At 46.7% G+C, this 17,984-nt stretch overlaps 1 pseudogene; it reads left to right on the top strand.

Moving 5' to 3' along the window:
- Positions 1 to 17,984, top strand: part of LOC121296238 — a 29,744-nt pseudogene extending 11,760 nt beyond the window's left edge.

The raw sequence follows: 17,984 nt of genomic DNA, 5'->3' as shown, positions 1-17,984 counted from the left end.
CCTGCCTCGTCCATGTTGCCAGGTAGTGGTCCCTCAAACCAAGCAGGTTTGATGCCAAATTGTTTCCAGTCAACCTTCACACACCTTGCATTCTTTGCATTTACATAATCATACATACAATCTTTAAGCTCATATTTTATGTTGTGGGGTTTGTCCTGAACTACTGAAATGACAGATTTTGAGTTTGGTACATTGACGGCACTGACCTGTTGAGAGAGAAATCCATCCCTGATATTACCAGTAACAAGCATAAGAATGGCTCTGTGTGAGTTTCTTATAAAGTTCTAACCACACAGATCACACTGCCTCCCTGTCTCTCAGCATTAACCACACAGATAATAATGCCTCCCTGACTCTCAGCTCTAACCACACAGATCACACTGCCTCATTGACTCTCAGCTCTAACCACACAGATCACATTGCCTCTCTGTCACTCAGCTCTAACTACACAGATCACACTGCCTCTCTGTCACTCAACACTAGCCACACAGAGCACACTGCCTCCTTGACCCTCAGCTCTAACCACACTGCCTCCCTGTCCCCCAGCTCTAACCACACAGATCACACTGCCTCCTTGACCCTCAGATATAACCACACTGCCTCCTTATCTCTCAGCTCTAACCACACAGTTCTTGCTGCCTCCCTGTGTTCTCAGTTCTAACCACACAGATCACACTGCCCCCTATCTCTCAGCACTAACCACACTGCCTACCTGTTACTCAGCTCTAACCACACATATCATACTGCCTCCCTGTCCCTCCACTTTAACCACACAGATCATGCTGCCTCCCCGTCTCTCAGCTCTAACCACACAGATCACACTGCCCCCCTGTCTCTCAGCACTAACCACACAGATCACACTGCCCCCCTGTCTCTCAGCACTAACCACACAGATCACGCTGCCTCACTGTGTCCTCAGCTCTAACCACACAGATCACGCTGCCTCCCTGTCCGTCCACTTTAACCACACAGATCACGCTGCCTCCCTGTCCCTCCACTTTAACCACACAGATCACACTGCCCCCCTGTCTCTCAGCACTAACCACACAGATCACGCTGCCTCCCTGTGTCCTCAGCTCTAACCACACAGATCACACTGCCCCCTATCTCTCAGCTCTAACCACACTGCCTACCTGTTACTCAGCTCTAACCACACAGATCACACTGCCTCCCTGTCACTCAGCTCTAATCACTACAGCACCCTCCTCAGCTAGTCCTCTGGAACATAACAAGGCTTAAACCTTTTGAAAACAAATTGTGACAAATTGTGGCAGATTGTATGGGAGTTTTTGGATGTAGCCCTTATAAAAGTTTACTATAATAAAAACATGAAAAAGTGTAAAGCCCAGAGGTACTGTATGGAAAGGCATATTAAAAACAGTAGCAAACCATAGTAAACTGGTACAGTAAATGTATAGTATAACCGATGGAAACGCTTGGTAAACTGCAAAAATACTGTGCACATTTACCATGGTAAACTTTTGAGGGTGGTGCCCACTAAGATCTAAATTGAGCCTACAAACTAATTACATTTGTAACCTATTTAAACCCATGAATCTTCAGGTGAAAGTCTAATACATTATCCAACTGTGCCTCTAAACAAAACACAGATCACATTGAAATGTGTTAAACTTACCCAAAAACCCTCATTTCCAAGGACCGACATGACAGGATCATACCACTGCAGCAGAAAGAACATTTTACTTCTTATACTTCAACAGGAATTAAGCTTGGGTGGACAGGACTGAAAATACGGCTTGTCTGGAGCCTGGGCAAACCCAGCAACCCATCCCATCCATACAAAAAAAACTGTATACCTGCAGCAGTTCAGGAGCGTGAATGAGATGCTGAACTACATTTCCCAGGATCCTCCGGTTTAGAGCCACTCACAGGAAAAATCTTGGGAATCCCTGAGCAACTTCTTACAAGCAGCGTCCATCTTCACTGATACAGAGAACTGGCTCTGCCTGAAACATCACAGAAAGCAAAGTGCGAAAAACATGGCTAGGTGCTTCTATTTGCTTTGTTTCATTCTATAATTTCCGGATGCTCCACTTTTCTGATGGGCATTTCAATCAATGCAAATTCAGCTCATTATGTCTCTGTACAGTACTAGATACACATCATTCAATATCCCCTCCCCTCCTCATCACTCTGTACTGTACCTGCCACAGGTGTCCTGCTGTGGGAGATTCTCAAGCCAGTGCCAGACGTCCCTCTTGATCAGCCTCTGTGGAGGACGTATTCACCAGTTAGGTATTTCAGCGTCAGTGGTTGCAAAACTCAAAACATGAATTCAATCATCACCACAAAAACTATGTATTTTATGGACTTAGCATATGCAACATGTATTGGGGCATATTTATTCATGTAGAACTATTTGGGATTGGTCACTCTGTATACGAAAGGTGTGATTTTGAAAGACAACGCAATCTGATTTGGTAAACCACTCCCCCTTCCTTTTCCGGAACGGGCTCCTCTTGTTTGGTCAAACAGCCCTAACGACTCAAACAGCAGATCCAAAAACCTTTTCCTGTTCACATGGGGTCTGTTCCTGCCATTAAACTACACCTTACATATCCCGGTACAGCTGAAATAATAATTGTCTCCTGTGACAGACAGCAAATGAATCTGAGTCAACAATCTCCCTCCTGACCTGTGTGGGCACTGTGCAACAGGAACAGTGTGCCCCGGACTGGATGGTTTGACAGTTCATTCCAGGGTCAGTTGGAAGTCGGTTACCCAGGAAGGGGGCAGAGCCACAATACTAGAAGTTATCGTCATAATACGGTAGGCGATGTGTCAGTCATGGATTGGAGGAGACATGATTGCACTCGCTACTGAAGGGGGCGGGACTGATGTAATATCAGAGGATGTAGCCAAGCGATTTGTATCTCTGTTATGGGTACGTACGACCAGGAGGAGTAAAACAAAACCGTGAGTGTTTCGTGTTGTCTGTCCGATTAACTGTTGTTATTTGTCATTGTAGATGGCTGAAATCCGGCAGCTGTCGAACCCTGTGGTTTTACTGACTTTACATATCATTGTGTAGTCAGTATTACTATTTAAAGCAATTAATAAAGCTTCTTTTTCACCACTGAACTGTTGTTGGACTGTTGTTTCTAATCACTGTATCACCGTTGGCCTGTGCCCTACAAACCACCTTGCCATATCTCCTTTTCAAATATGCCCAAACAAAGTAGTTCAACAAGCAGTAGCGCAAAATGTCATCCAACTGGGGGTTAGCATATACCTCACTCAGACCCATTGTTCAATAGATATGAAGATAGTTTATGCCCAGTGCAGTTGCATTTTATTTAATCTCTGAATTAAAAGAAGTTAGCCAGCACTATTCTTTGACACTATGATTTGTGTGTTACAGTACACCGTTTACAATAAACGCTACCTTTCTGACCAGTATTGTCCGTATCGCAGTTTTATATTTTTAAACATACTGCAGACTTTTTTGAAATATTGAATAGCACATTGTGGATCATAAATCAACTGGGCAATACATTTCTCAACATTTACTCAACAGGGTTCACTAAGCAAAACAAAACAAACAAAAAAAATATTTCAAGATCGCAGTGTATCCAGATCATGCTCCCTCCTGCAACAATGCTGGTTTTTCAGTTCCCACAATATGCCACTCATTTCAATCAGAGCAGCAGCATTGTTGCAGGAGGGAGTATGAACTGGATACACTGCGATGTTTAGAAGAAATCTCTACTGGAGAATGTTCCTGAGTTGAAAAAAGTAATTCCCTGGTTGATATTCAATGATGTGTAAGTAAAATAAAATATCAGAACAATCAGGAATATGTTGAAAAAAATAGCTACAATATAGACAGCATATGGGACACAGCAAAGGTAATGTAATGTGTTTCTTGTAAACACTAAAGAGTGTTCTGTAACACTTTAAGTGTATTTTGACCCAAAGAAAGAAATGTGCAAAGCAGGCATTTGCATTTAGAAAATCAATTGTTTAGAATCATGGTCTACCAGAACATATAAGAATTGAGCAAAGCAAAAATACATTTCTAAGCACGAGTTTGTAATATGTAGGTGTAAATGTTGGTATTTAATTGGCTGATTTTACATAGTGAATGTAAATGAATTTATGATATTCAGTATGAGAGATGTAACTGGATTGTGCATGGCTTCTGTTGGAAAACATGGATTGAGAATTGATTAGCAGTTTGCTACGCATGTGGACTGGCAGAGCTATACTGGTGTTCTTTTCTGAAAAGAGACTAATATTGCAGATAGCAGACTGTTTGGTTCAAATTGCATGTACTGCTTACAATTGATAGAGACGTTGCGTCTACAAGTTTCTTGCCCAGCATTGACTGCAAGCTAAAAAGATAACAATGCTGTGGACCAGAAGGGGCCAGGCTGTAAGACTTGGAATGCAAAGCATAAAGGGGCTAAAAGGCTCCCAGGCACTGGCATTGGACCCAGAGGTTCTCAGAGAGATCGAAAGAGATAATGCCACTGGGATCAAAGGGGCAGATTTATGGACCTTTTTTCTCCAGGAGTGTGAAGAATGCACTGAGTTCAGAGGCTGTCACACTAGACTACACACACACACACACACTAAATTAACAGAATAATATGTTGTACCTTGACCATTGGTTAAGTGTCAGAGAAAGGGGAGGTGGACCATCTATACAGAAGGGTATTTAATGTCATGCAAACATTGTAATGTTGAGTATTGTGTTTGTCCTGTAAAAAATGCAGTTTAGTTTTTATGTTTTTGATATTAAAAGCTCATTTATCATATACTGTATTTAGTACTTCTGATTTTCAGTTTTATCCAGGAAAACCCGATAAAACACCTCAGATACAAAAAAAAATGTAATCGGTGGATAGGAACACTGTGAAAACTGTAGAAATAAAACCTACTACAAAAATAATAAATACATTTCCCTGTGCTGCTTAGCAATGTACCGCCTTCCTGACTTGTATCTATCATTTATTAATTCTTGTACCTATTGTTAATTAGATTACTCCCGCCCCAACTACTGAGTGACAGCACATTCCTACATTCTATTGGAGGCTCTGCTTGCAAGATTTAAAACGACATTACAATCACGATGGAGGCTTGCTAGCGGGATTTAAAGCTGTATTACAGTTAAGATACGGAGGATTTAAAACAGAATAGTGGTGAAATGTACAAAAATGCCTACACACAAAAAACAGAATGTGCCGGTGTCCATAGGGATTTCGTTGCGGAAGACAGCAAAGGAAAAAAAGGTACAACTTAAGTGTACAAGTACAGTCGCGTTACTTCCATACATATTTTGATACAAAAAAGACCACTCAAGCATTTTGAAAAGTAACCGAAAACATTAATTTTCTTACAGTATATCAAAAACGAAAGCCTCGAAAAAAAGACTTACATAAAACTTGAAAATAGCTAAAAATAAGCACCGAAAAATACAATTAATAGAACCCGAAAAACAGTTATGATGCTCTTCTGTCCATTTCTTCTTAATTTATTCCCAAAAATGAACTTCAGCAACAGTGCGTCCTAAGCAAAGTGTCTGACTGTGGTAAAAAAGAGCATTGAAAGCTGCAACTCCAAGGTAGCATATAATAGCAAAGACCCATCTCTCAGTAACGAGAACACCTCAGGTCAGGTATTTATCAAATGGTAACCAACCCCTGTAATATCTTTTGTTTTGGCTGTAAAAAAAACAGCCCTATATAGGATTTTACAAAAACAAAACCTTGAACCGAATAGATGCTAACTGTACTGGAACAATTATTTTACTAGGTGCTGACATGCAGGACACCAGGGCCTCCCAACTACCGCACTGTCAGCTTGATCCACAGATACTCAAAGTCTGCGTTTAGCAGTGTTAAGTAAACACTGGTAAGCAAATGGTAAAGGTTTGGTCATGCATACAAATTCATCAGCATAAACACTTCTGAAAAGAGCTTGAAAAGGGATACGTGTCACAGAAAGTCCGGTCTTTGCTTTTTCTACACAGCACAGAACAAAGAGGCTGATAAGGCTGTTGTGTTACTGTGACGGAAAGATGAGTTCTGGTGATAAATCTTCCTCCCAACCTGTGAGGGCGCTAAAGAACGGGAGGAGAAGCATCTGGAAGGGCTGGCCTGACAGTTCGTTTCCGGGTCAGGGAAGTGGGTCAGCCTGGATGGAAGCGCGACTCTGTTGTAAGACCGTATTGATTTGAGAGATAAACGAGAGGCAGCTGCAAGTAATAAGGCAGCTGCAACCGCTTATCTCGATATCATGCGGGATTACATATAGGGGCCAGGGTAACGCTGGTTTTTTCCTTCGTTTGGGTAAATGTTCGGAGAGAGAAGGAGCGAGAGAGGAGCTCTCGTTGTTGCAGAGAATTACGTGTTGTGTATTGTTGTGTTTGTTTTGTAATTGTCTGCGTTTTGCACCACCAGACAGTTAACTCACCTGTCCGGAGCTGTCGACCAGGGTCAGCACAATCCGGATCACCACTGCACGGAACCGTCACGAAATACAGTGTCTTCACCCACCACAAGCACGTCTGCACTCACCCAGGACTGGTGACCGTGTGTTCGTTTTTGTTCGGGACTGTGCCCTGTTATTGCTATCCCCGTGCTTTACACATTGTTGTGTATAGCCGGGGATTTATTATTTAACGGTCACCAGACCTGGATTATAAATAAAAGCACCTTTTCACTGGAAACTGTTGTCTGCCTGTCACTCCTGCATCGCATCACCGTTATACCTGTTCCCCTCCACTAGCCACTTTGCCACACGTGGTGTCAGAACACGGGACTATGGACCGCAACGCGCTGGCGGAGTTGCTGCAGGCACTGGAGACCAGACGGGATGCAGAGGAGAGACGGAGGGAGGAGCGCTATACGGCGCTCATTGAACGGGTAGGGCTGATCGTTGCTGCAGGAGCGACCCCTACCGGAACATCATTGATGTCGGCCCCGAAGGCACGGGCCATGAAAATGACGGCGGAGGATGATCCGGAGGCATTTTTGGTGGCGTTCGAGCGGCTGGCAACCGCGGCGGGATGGCCTCGGGAGTTCTGGGCAAGCCAGCTAGGACCTTGCCTGATCGGGGAAGCGCAGGCAGCTTACCAAGCCCTGAGCGACCAGTACGCCACTGACTATGACCTAGTCAAGCAGGCTATCCTCCGTCGTCTCAACATCACCGCGGAGACCCACCGGACGCGGTTCCGCGAGTACCGGAGAGCCCCGGAGACACGCCCCAGGGTGGTGGCACAGCGGTTGTGCGACCACATGGTCCATTGGCTGACCCCAGAGAAGAAGACCGCTCAACAAATGGGGGAAGCCATTGTGGTGGAACAATTCTGCCATGTGGTCGGCGCCGAAACTCAGGCGTGGGTACGGCGCCACAACCCTGACACCCTGGAGGAGGCGGTCAAATTGGCCGAAGATTTTGAGGACTCTTTGACGTCAGCCCGGGTCGGGATCCTGTCAGCCCCTGCCCTGCTCAGGAACCAACCTCTCCCTCCCTCTCCTCCAACACCACCACCATCACCCTCGGTCCCGGCACCCAGACCTCCCAGACCGCCGACCCCGTTGGGCCCCCTTGCCTCCCCCCCATGGAGACCGAGGATGGCCCCCAGCTGGGGTAGAGGTGTTGCCCCTGCCCCGTTGCCCTACCAGCAGCGGGACAGATATTTAACCTATGCCCCCTCTGTCCCTCCACTCTGTTTTAGGTGTAACCAGCCAGGACATAGGGCCAGGTCATGCCCCGCTGCTATGGAGTGTGACGTGGCTGCATGCAACTGGACACCTGGAACGGGTAAGCAGGGGGAAAACGGTTGGGAGGGGCCCTGTCTGATTGACGTGGTTTTAGGGAATGTGAAAACCCACGCGTTAGTGGACACAGGGTGTGAGCAAACCTTGATCAGGACAGCTCTCTTGGGCGGTATGTCGTGGCGGCCACAAGGTCAGGTGGCCATCTCCTGTATCCATGGAGACACGGCGGCATACCCCACCCTAAAAGTATATTTATCGGTAGGACCGATAAAACGTCACCTTGTAGTCGGGGTGGCGGAAAGGTTGCCGCACCCAGTTATTCTGGGCCGAGACTGGCCAAAATTCAAAGAATTGGTGCAAATAATGGCAGTCTCAGCCACACACGTAAACGTGGCAGAAAAAGGGAAAAAGGAACGGATTGGTGATGTGTTTCCTTTTCATCCTGAAATGTTTTCCCCTCTGTTCCGTCCTAGAAAAACAAATAAGGAGAGACGGACCGCGAAATGGGAGGGAGCGTCTTTGAGACAAGGCTGGGGTCTGGTGGGAGAGTGCTGTAATGGTAACAAACGCCAGTCGAAGGGAGTGGGAACGCAGTGCGACCGAGAGAGCGAGGTTACTGGGCCGACTAGGGCAGAGGTTATTCCAGCCCCTCTCAATATACCGGACCCGTGGTACTCAAGCGCGGACCTAGTGTGGGGCCAAAAGAACGACCCGTCACTGGTGCACGCTTGGGGGCAGGTCCGGTCCATTGAAGGTAAGGATGTTGATGGCGCTGGGCCGCTAGTATATCCACATTTCAGTATAAAGGGGCAATTACTATATAGGGTAAACCTAGCCGCGGGCACAGGACAGCCTGTAACACAATTATTGGTTCCCCCGTCTTGTCGGACCGAGGTCATGAGGCTGGCGCATGATATCCCTTTTGCGGGGCACCTCGGAGCCGAGAAGACGAGGGAGCGAATATTGGCTCGATTCTATTGGCTCGGTCTTCATACTGATGTGTCGAAATATGTAGCCACATGCCCAGACTGCCAGCGAGTAGCGCCAGGTCGAGTGCGCCCCGCTCCTTTGGTCCCACTGCCGATTATTTCCACTCCGTTCGAGCGCATTGCAATGGACATAATGGGCCCGTTGCTACCTTCTGACTCTGGGTATACGCATATATTAGTAGTGGTGGATTATGCAACGCGATACCCAGAGGCAGTTCCATTGAGGTCCACTAGTGCAGCTGCAATAGCCACCGAGTTAGCGCACATTATGGCTAGAGTAGGGATCCCCAAGGAGATTTTGACGGATCACGGAACCAATTTTTTGTCCAATACGTTACAGCAGGTGTACAAAATATTAAAAATACGTCCCATCAGGACGTCCGTTTATCATCCACAATCGGACGGTTTGGTTGAACGTTTTAATCAGACCTTAAAGTCGATGCTGAGGCGATTTGTAACACAGGAGCAGAAACATTGGGCATCGCTTCTTCCCTACCTCCTTTTTGCGGTGAGAGAAGTGCCGCAGAGTTCAACGGGGTTCTCCCCCTTTGAGCTCCTGTACGGCCGGCAGCCTCGCGGCATTCTCGACCTGCTGAGGGAGGGGTGGGAGGAGCACAAAGGCTCGTCTAAAAATGTAGTGAAGTATGTGCTCCTACTACGAGATCGGCTGGATTTGGTCGGTCGTTTGGCCCAAGACAACCTCAGATCGGCTCAGCACCGACAACAGCAGCATTACAACAAAAATGCACGGATTCGAACCTTTCGACCAGGGGACAAGGTAATGCTGCTACTTCCCTCATCTGAATCGAAACTGTGTGCTAAATGGCAGGGGCCGTATGAGGTGATTCGGGCTATAGGGAAAGTAAATTATGAAATTAGACAGCCCGATCGCCGAAATGAACGTGAAATTTATCATGTCAATTTATTAAAGCCCTGGCAGGCAAGGGAGGTCTTATTTATAGCCCCAGGCAATATGGAGGATGATTTAGGTCCCTGTTCAGAGACCCCGAGCACAAGAGCGATTTCTATGGGGGAACAATTGGTTCCGGATCAGCAAAGAGAGCTGCGTAAGCTTATTGAGGAGTTCAGCGATGTTTTTTCTGACGTGCCCGGCAGGACAAACTTAGTTGAATATGACATTATCTCTCCACCAGGTGTCACAGTGCGAGAGAGACCGTACCGGATCCCGGAAAGTCGACGAAGTGGCGTTCGCAAAGAGGTATGGGATATGCTCGAGCTTGGGGTGATTGAGCCTTCCAGGAGCGAGTGGTGCAGTCCGATCGTCATAGTGGCTAAGAAAGACGGCACCAACCGCTTCTGTGTGGATTTCAGAAAGGTGAACGCTATTGCTAAGTTCGATGCATATCCCATGCCTCGGGTCGACGAACTTTTAGACAGACTGGGAAAAGCGAGGTTTATTTCCACTCTGGACCTGACGAAGGGATACTGGCAAATCCCTTTAACCCGCAGCTCCAGAGAGAAAACCGCATTTTCAACACCAGAAGGGCTGTTCCACTTTAAAACCATGCCGTTTGGGCTACATGGTGCGCCCGCTGCCTTTCAGAGACTGATGGACCAGGTTTTACGCCCACATCATGAATATGCAGCAGCGTATATTGATGACGTGGTGATTTACAGCTCCACCTGGCGAGAGCATTTGGCTAGGGTTGCAGCCGTTCTTCAGTCTCTAAGGGCAGCCCGGCTGACAGCTAACTTGAGGAAATGTGCGTTTGCCAAAACAGAGACTCAATATTTGGGATTTTTAATGGGGAATGGAAGGGTGAGACCTGTAGTCACCAAAATCCAGGCTTTGGTTGATGCAGCGATCCCCAAAACCAAGACTCAGGTGAGGTCACTACTGGGCTTAGCCGGTTATTACCGCCGCTTCATCCCCGAGTACGCCACAGTGGTTAACCCGTTAGTCGACCTCACCAAAAAGAGTGCTCCAAATTTAATTAAATGGTCAGCTGAGTGTCAGGGAGCGTTTGATACTATTAAGCGTACACTTTGCCAGGCCCCCACTCTTATTACTCCAGATTTCACCAAGAGATTCATCCTCCACACCGACGCATCGAATGTAGGTTTGGGTGCAGTCTTGTCCCAAAAAGTAGCTGGAGTAGAGCACCCGATATTATACCTCAGTAAAAAAATGTTACCTCGGGAACGCAACTACTCCGTAGTCGAAAAAGAGTGTTTGGCCATTAAATGGGCTACTCACTCTTTACGATACTACCTGCTGGGACACTCATTCGATCTGGTCACAGACCACGCCCCACTCAAGTGGTTAAGCACAATGAAGGACAGCAATGCCCGGATAACTCGGTGGTATCTGGCATTGCAGCCCTTCATGTACCACATGGTACACCGTGCGGGGAAAGACCACCAAAATGCGGATTATTTTTCCCGGGAGGGGGGAGTAATGGGAAAGGTAGATTTAGCCGAGTGTTCCTTCGGCTCCACTCTGAGCGGTGGGATATGTGACGGAAAGATGAGTTCTGGTGATAAATCTTCCTCCCAACCTGTGAGGGCGCTAAAGAACGGGAGGAGAAGCATCTGGAAGGGCTGGCCTGACAGTTCGTTTCCGGGTCAGGGAAGTGGGTCAGCCTGGATGGAAGCGCGACTCTGTTGTAAGACCGTATTGATTTGAGAGATAAACGAGAGGCAGCTGCAAGTAATAAGGCAGCTGCAACCGTTTATCTCGATATCATGCGGGATTACATATAGGGGCCAGGGTAACGCTGGTTTTTTCCTTCGTTTGGGTAAATGTTCGGAGAGAGAAGGAGCGAGAGAGGAGCTCTCGTTGTTGCAGAGAATTACGTGTTGTGTATTGTTGTGTTTGTTTTGTAATTGTCTGCGTTTTGCACCACCAGACAGTTAACTCACCTATCCGGAGCTGTCGACCAGGGTCAGCACAATCCGGATCACCACTGCACGGAACCGTCACGACATACAGTGTCTTCACCCACCACAAGCACGTCTGCACTCACCCAGGACTGGTGACCGTGTGTTCGTTTTGTTCGGGACCGTGTCTGTGTTATTGCTATCCCCGTGCTTTACACATTGTTGTGTATAGCCGGGGATTTATTATTTAACGGTCACCAGACCTGGATTATAAATAAAAGCACCTTTTCACTGGAAACTGTTGTCTGCCTGTCACTCCTGCATCGCATCACCGTTATACCTGTTCCCCTCCACTAGCCACTTTGCCACAGTTACTCACACTGGAGCCCCTCTCAGAATGATCTCCAGGAGCTGGCAGCAAGACGAGAGGTGGTGGTTCTTGTCTGTCACCGGCCCACCCTCTGCCTGCATGTTCAGGATACACAGTGCAAACATCAACATGCTTTTATTATTTTACAACTCACAGGATACACCATCAGTGTTCATACAGCACAGTGTTTATTCCACAAAGGACAGCAGATAGCCAATTAGCACATGAACTCCGTAAGGGGTCAAGTGTGTTTACAACTATCCTCATGAGTGAAATAACCACAGCACTCAGTGAACGTTCATGGAGTATTCTGTTTATATAACAAGTGTAACGTATGGAAAAGAAAGTCTGTTTAAACCTATATTAAGTTGCTGAATTCAGAGAATTCCTTAGATCACGCTCTGCATCTGCTTAGTCAGATTCACCCAGTTGGTTATTCTATTGTTGGATCTGAAATGAATGCAAGGTAAATTTAAAAAAAAAAATTCAATGCTTGCTCACTTAAAGCTTGTTTAATATTATGTGTGTGTGTGTGTGTGTGTGTGTGTGTGTGTGTGTGTGTGTGTGTGTGTTTAGTTTAATTTAAAGTGCCGGCCATTTTATCCCTGATTTTCTCCAATGTATAATGTCCAATTATTTCCCCTGTTCGATCCCATAACCAAGCCAATTGCCTCTTTACACCCAGGAACTCAAGATCGGATGTCAGCGAGCTACCGTTAGGTTGTTACCATAACCCTGGTTTCCTGAAAAGAGAATGACAACTATTACCGAATGGGAAGAGCCTCTCTGACCAACTATACAAAAGCTGCCCTATCAGGGCCCTGCTGTGAAGGGGAAGTCCCTCCCACCTCCTGTTGAAGTGGTACATTCTCACAGTAGCCCATCGCCATTTTCTTTCGAAAAGCTGGGGACACGACCTCAAAGGGTAATGGTTGTCATTCTCTTTTCAGGGAACCACAATTATGGTAATAACATAACGTTCCCTCTCAATTCGAATGACAAACATTACCGAATGGGAAAGCTGTAACAAAACTGTCCTGGCTCCAGGTTACCAACAGTACAGCCCCATGGCCATAGCAACAGAGCCCACATGATGCCTAAAACTCTAGAGCCCAGAGAGGGTCTGGTTCGGTTTGTCACATCAAGGCGGTAAAAACACACAAATGTCTGACTACCTGTCCATGTAGCAGCATGGCATAACTCATCTAAGGAGGCACCATGAAGGAAAGCCCACAAAGTTGCCTGGCCCCTGGTAGAATGGGCCGTAATGTCTCCCAGTAATGGGGAGTCCTTCTGTTCATTCGCCAAGCATATCGCATCTGCCACCCAGTGAGCTAGACATTGCTTCGATAGGGCCTGACCTCTAGAGCGGGACCCGTAGCAAACAAACAGCTGGTTGGACTGTCTCCTGACGCTGTCATATACAAATAACAGCACAGAGCCCGAACTGGGCATAGCGTATGTTGTCTATGGTCCTCCTCTGACTCAACTCTGAAAGTTTCCAAAACCACTGATTGGTTAATATGGAATGAGGATACCACCTTTGGCAAAAAGGATGGATTTGTTCTTAATGTTACCCGCGAGTCAAAACTTTCCAATTACATGAGCACTGGGCTCTAGTGCTTGGCACCCTAGCAGACTGTAGTGTTTCTACTACTGCATTTGGCAAATCTTGTCTGAATAGACTGCTCCGTTCAACGGCTAGACCCAGAGTTGGAGCTGGGCTGGGTTCAGGTGCCATAATAGCCCCTCCGCTTGGCTCAGGAAGTCCTTGTGCAGCAGGAGCTGCCACGGCTGATCCGATAACATGTCGTAGAGCAGAAAAAACCAGGGGCGTCTCGGCTATCTGGGTGCAACCAGCAGAACCTGCGCTCTCTCCACCCTGATCCTCTGTAGTGTCAGTGGTATTAATGGTAGCGGAGGGAACGCATATAAGAGCACCTGTGGCCAGGGGTTAGCTAGCGTGTCTACTCCCAAGGGGCCCCCATCTCTCTCCATGGAGAACCATAGGGGGTAATGAATGGACTCGGCTGTGGCAAAGAGGTCGACTCGTGCCTGTTGAAACCTCTCCCAAATATGTTTCACTACTTGAAAATGCAGCCTCCACTCCAAGCTGTCTGGAGCTCCTCTGGACAGGAGGTCTTCTGCCTTGTTGTCCACACCAGGGAGATGAACTGCCCTGATGGAACGCAAGTTTCTGTGCGTCCAGGACATGAGTCTGTGCACTACATGGCGAAGGCCTGGTGAGCGCAAGCCGCCGAAAATAACGCCAGGCTCTCTGCTTGCAGCTCTTGCGCATTTATGTGCACTTGCTTCCAATGTCCCTTCCACTGACCTCTTATTCCTCTCCCGTTCCAGACCAGACTGGAGGCTTCTGTAGTGATCACTTCCCTTCTAATGGGGGTCCAAGGGGAGATCCAAGGCACAGATTGCCGGGACGGAGCCGCCACTCCACTGTCTTCCGGCATTGTCTGGACACTCGCACCAGCCGGTACTCATCTCGGACCGGGTGCACCTTGAGCGTATTCACCCAGGCTTGAAGCGGGCGCATTCTCAGCAGCCCTAGTGGAAGGATTCTCGAGGCGGCTGCCATTAGCCCCAACAACCTTTGATATACCTTGACCTGTAGGAAAGCATCTTGTCTGAATAGGGTGAGTGTGGTCTCCAATGACCGAATCCTGTCTTCCGACAGTGAGGCAAGCATGCTCACAGAGTTCATTTTGATCTCCAGGAACAGTGTGAACTGAGAAAGTACAAAGTTGCTCTTCTGTTGACGTATTGAGAGCCCTAACTTTGCCATATGATCTATGACCTGTTTTGTGTGAGCCTCTGCACATGCTTTTGACTGCGCGCAAACCAACTAGTCGTCCAGATAGTTTAGGATCCAAATACCCTGCAGCCTGAGTGGACCCAGTGCTGCATCCATGCACTTTAAAAATGTGTGGGGCACCAGAGAGAGGCCAAATGGCAGCATGCATACCTGCTTGGTATTTTGAACAAGGTCAACTGGAGTGAATGGGCAACCCTAATAGTGCCGGTTGTAAAGAAAAATGGTGCTGTTAGGGTGTGTGGTGACTTCAAGGTAACTATCAACCCAGTTCTTCAAAATGACCAGTATCCACTTCCTCGCATTGAAGAGATTTTTCAGTCATTGTCAGGAGGCAAACGCTTCAGTAAACTAGACCTTGCATCAAGTACAGTAGGGAAATGAACAGTGTGTTTATCCTTACTCCACATATCTCTGATAATAACAATACTAACATATATGCATTTGCGTTATAGCATTACACATAAAATGAAAACGTAACATAACAATGGCCTGTTATACAGTAATATTACTATATTTATTAGATTATTAGATTTATCTACTCTCCGTTTCGCAAAGTGAGATTTTAATGCTGTGTGCTGCTCCTGAGAGGTCAGCCTATTCAAATAATGTCAAAGCAGGTTTCTTTGGACACATTTCAACAAAAAGACAGAAAAAACAGGATTGGATGACAGCAGTGAAAAATGTAAACATGAGTGTGAAGTTAATGAACAAAATGAAGAAGATCAACATGAGGAGGGAGTTGTGACAACAGCAAAGAAAAAGAGAAAATACAATATTTTGTACATTAAGTTTGGATTTATTTCATGTGACGATGAAGAGTCACCCAAACCTCAGTGTGTTGTATGAGGTGACATACTTAGTAATGATGCAATGAAGCCATCCAAACTAATTCAGCACTTAAAATCTAAACATGCTGAATTGGAATCCAAGCCAACAGAGTTCTTTGAAAGAAAGCATGACGAATTAAAGGGACAGCAACAATTAATGCGATGTGCAAATATAAGTGAAGCTGCATTGAAAGCGTTATACTTGGTCTCACTTCGTATTAAAAAGACTAAAAAGCCGTTCACAAAGACATCTGTCAGGAAGTGCTGGGCAAAACTGCAGCCAAAAGGGTAAGTTGTGTACCACTTTCAAATAATACAGTGGTACGGAAAATTGACAACATTTCTCAAAACATGGAAGATCAACTCATAGATCGGTTGAAAAATGCAAAATATTTTTCACTACAACTCAGCGACTCAACTGGCATTACCGGCTTTTGTTTACTGGCAATTTTATTGGCGTATGTACGTTTTGAACACAAGGGCTATTTTACTGAAGAATTGCTATGTGCTCTCGAACTCCCCAACCAAACTACAAGTGCTGAAGTGTTTAAGGCTCTCAATGAATATGTGACTGGCATGGTCTTGATTGGAAATGTTGTGTGGGAATCTGCACAGATGACGCTGCAGCAATGACCGGATGTCATTCTGGTGTTGTGGCTAAAGTGAAAGAAGTTGCCCCAGAATGTGAGTCACTGCACTGTTTCATTCACCAGGAAATGCTGGCAACAAAAAAAATGTCAGGAGAATTGTACAATGTTCTCAATACAGTTGTGAAGGTGGTTAACTATGTCAGAGCCAATGCTTTAAATTCCTGATTGTTTGTGTGCTTGTGTGATGAAATGAGTGCACAACATAGCCAGCTGCTGTTACACACAGAAATCCGTTGGCTATCCCGGGGCAAAGTAATATCGAGAGTTTTCCATCTAAGAAAGGAACTTGCCAGGTTCCTCAAGGAAAAGAAGTCTGACTGGGCAGATAATTTCAGGGATTTCGAATGGCTTGCAAAGTTGCCATATTTGGCCGACATGTTTTCATCACTGAATGATCTGAACCTGTGACTGCAAGGCGAAATGACTAGTGTGATTCCGATGGCAGATAAAGTCACTGCATTCAAAAACAAATTGCAAATGTGGAATAATCGTGTTTCCAAACATTGTTTCGATATGTTTCCAGTACTGCTAGAAGCGCTCAGTGATGCCAATGAGGAGGTCTTGAATAATTTCGTTGACATAATTGGTCAGCATTTAAAATCTTTGAGTGAAAAATGTGAAGATTATTTTCCTACAGAGAGGGATCCTAGAACTGGAAAGGAATGGATTCGAGATCTTTTCATTTCAAAGACTGGAGCATCATTATCCACAATGCAGGAAGAACAACTGAGGAGGGAGGCCTGCTCAGAGTCGAGGGTGGAGAGGAGGGAGGCCTGCTCTAGAGGAGAGGGTGGAGAGGAGGGAGGCCTGCACTGAGGAAGACGAGGGTGGAGTCGAGGAGGGAGGCCTGCTCTGGAGGCAAGGGTGGAGAGGACGGAGGCCTGCTCGGAGGCGAGGGTGGAGGAGAGGAGGAAGGCCTACTCTGGAGGTGAGGGTGGAGAGGAGGGAGTCCTGCTCGGAGATGAGGGTGGAGTCGAGGAGGGAGGCCTACTCTGGAGGTGAGGATGGAGAGGAGGGAGTCCTGCTCGGAGGTGAGTGTGGAAGAGAGGAGGGAGGCCTGCTCAGAGATGAGGGTGGAGTCGACTGATGACAGGAGTGAGAGGAATCAATGAACAGGTGGGGGGGGGGGGGGGGGGGGGGGGGTTCCTGCTGGGGAAATACCTTGAAAAGGGGGACAGGGGACTTTATACTTAACGGGTGAATGGACCGACCGTGCTGAAATTGATCTGTCTTGGTGGTATGAAGCCAATCAAAGGTGGCCGAGAGGCAGCTGATCTCCATAGGTGGATCCTTGGAGGGAGAGAAGTGGCTTTTCCGAAGAGTGGAAATTAGCAAATGGAGAATGTATGTTGATATAGACAAACAGGAAGGTGAGGCAGGGTGAAAGCTCTAAAGAATCCCATGGATGGTCAGGCGGAATGCTGGTATGGAGAGACTGGAGGGAGATGGACAGAATCCCTAGCATGGACGATGAGAGCCAGGATCCGGTTTTGTTTGAAGGAATACGATTATTCGATTCTGGGCGCAGAAGGTTGAAGACACTGTGCAGGCTGTAGAATAGGAGCTCTTGAACAAGGTGCGAGGGCTGCAGACATGTAATGCTGAGCAGATTGAAGGAGGTTACTGAGAGTAGGATTCATTCAAATAGTATCTGGAGAAACTGTGGATTCTGGATGGGGGTTGTGGAAGCAGATGGGACCAGCTGACTGAAATTGGAAACCGAAAGTAG

This window comes from Polyodon spathula, chromosome 21 (genome assembly GCF_017654505.1).
Source record: "Polyodon spathula isolate WHYD16114869_AA chromosome 21, ASM1765450v1, whole genome shotgun sequence".
In the NCBI taxonomy this organism is placed as follows: Eukaryota; Metazoa; Chordata; class Actinopteri; order Acipenseriformes; family Polyodontidae; genus Polyodon; species Polyodon spathula.
The sequence above is the reverse complement of the archived record's forward strand: the minus strand, read 5'-3'. Positions and strand labels throughout refer to the sequence as shown.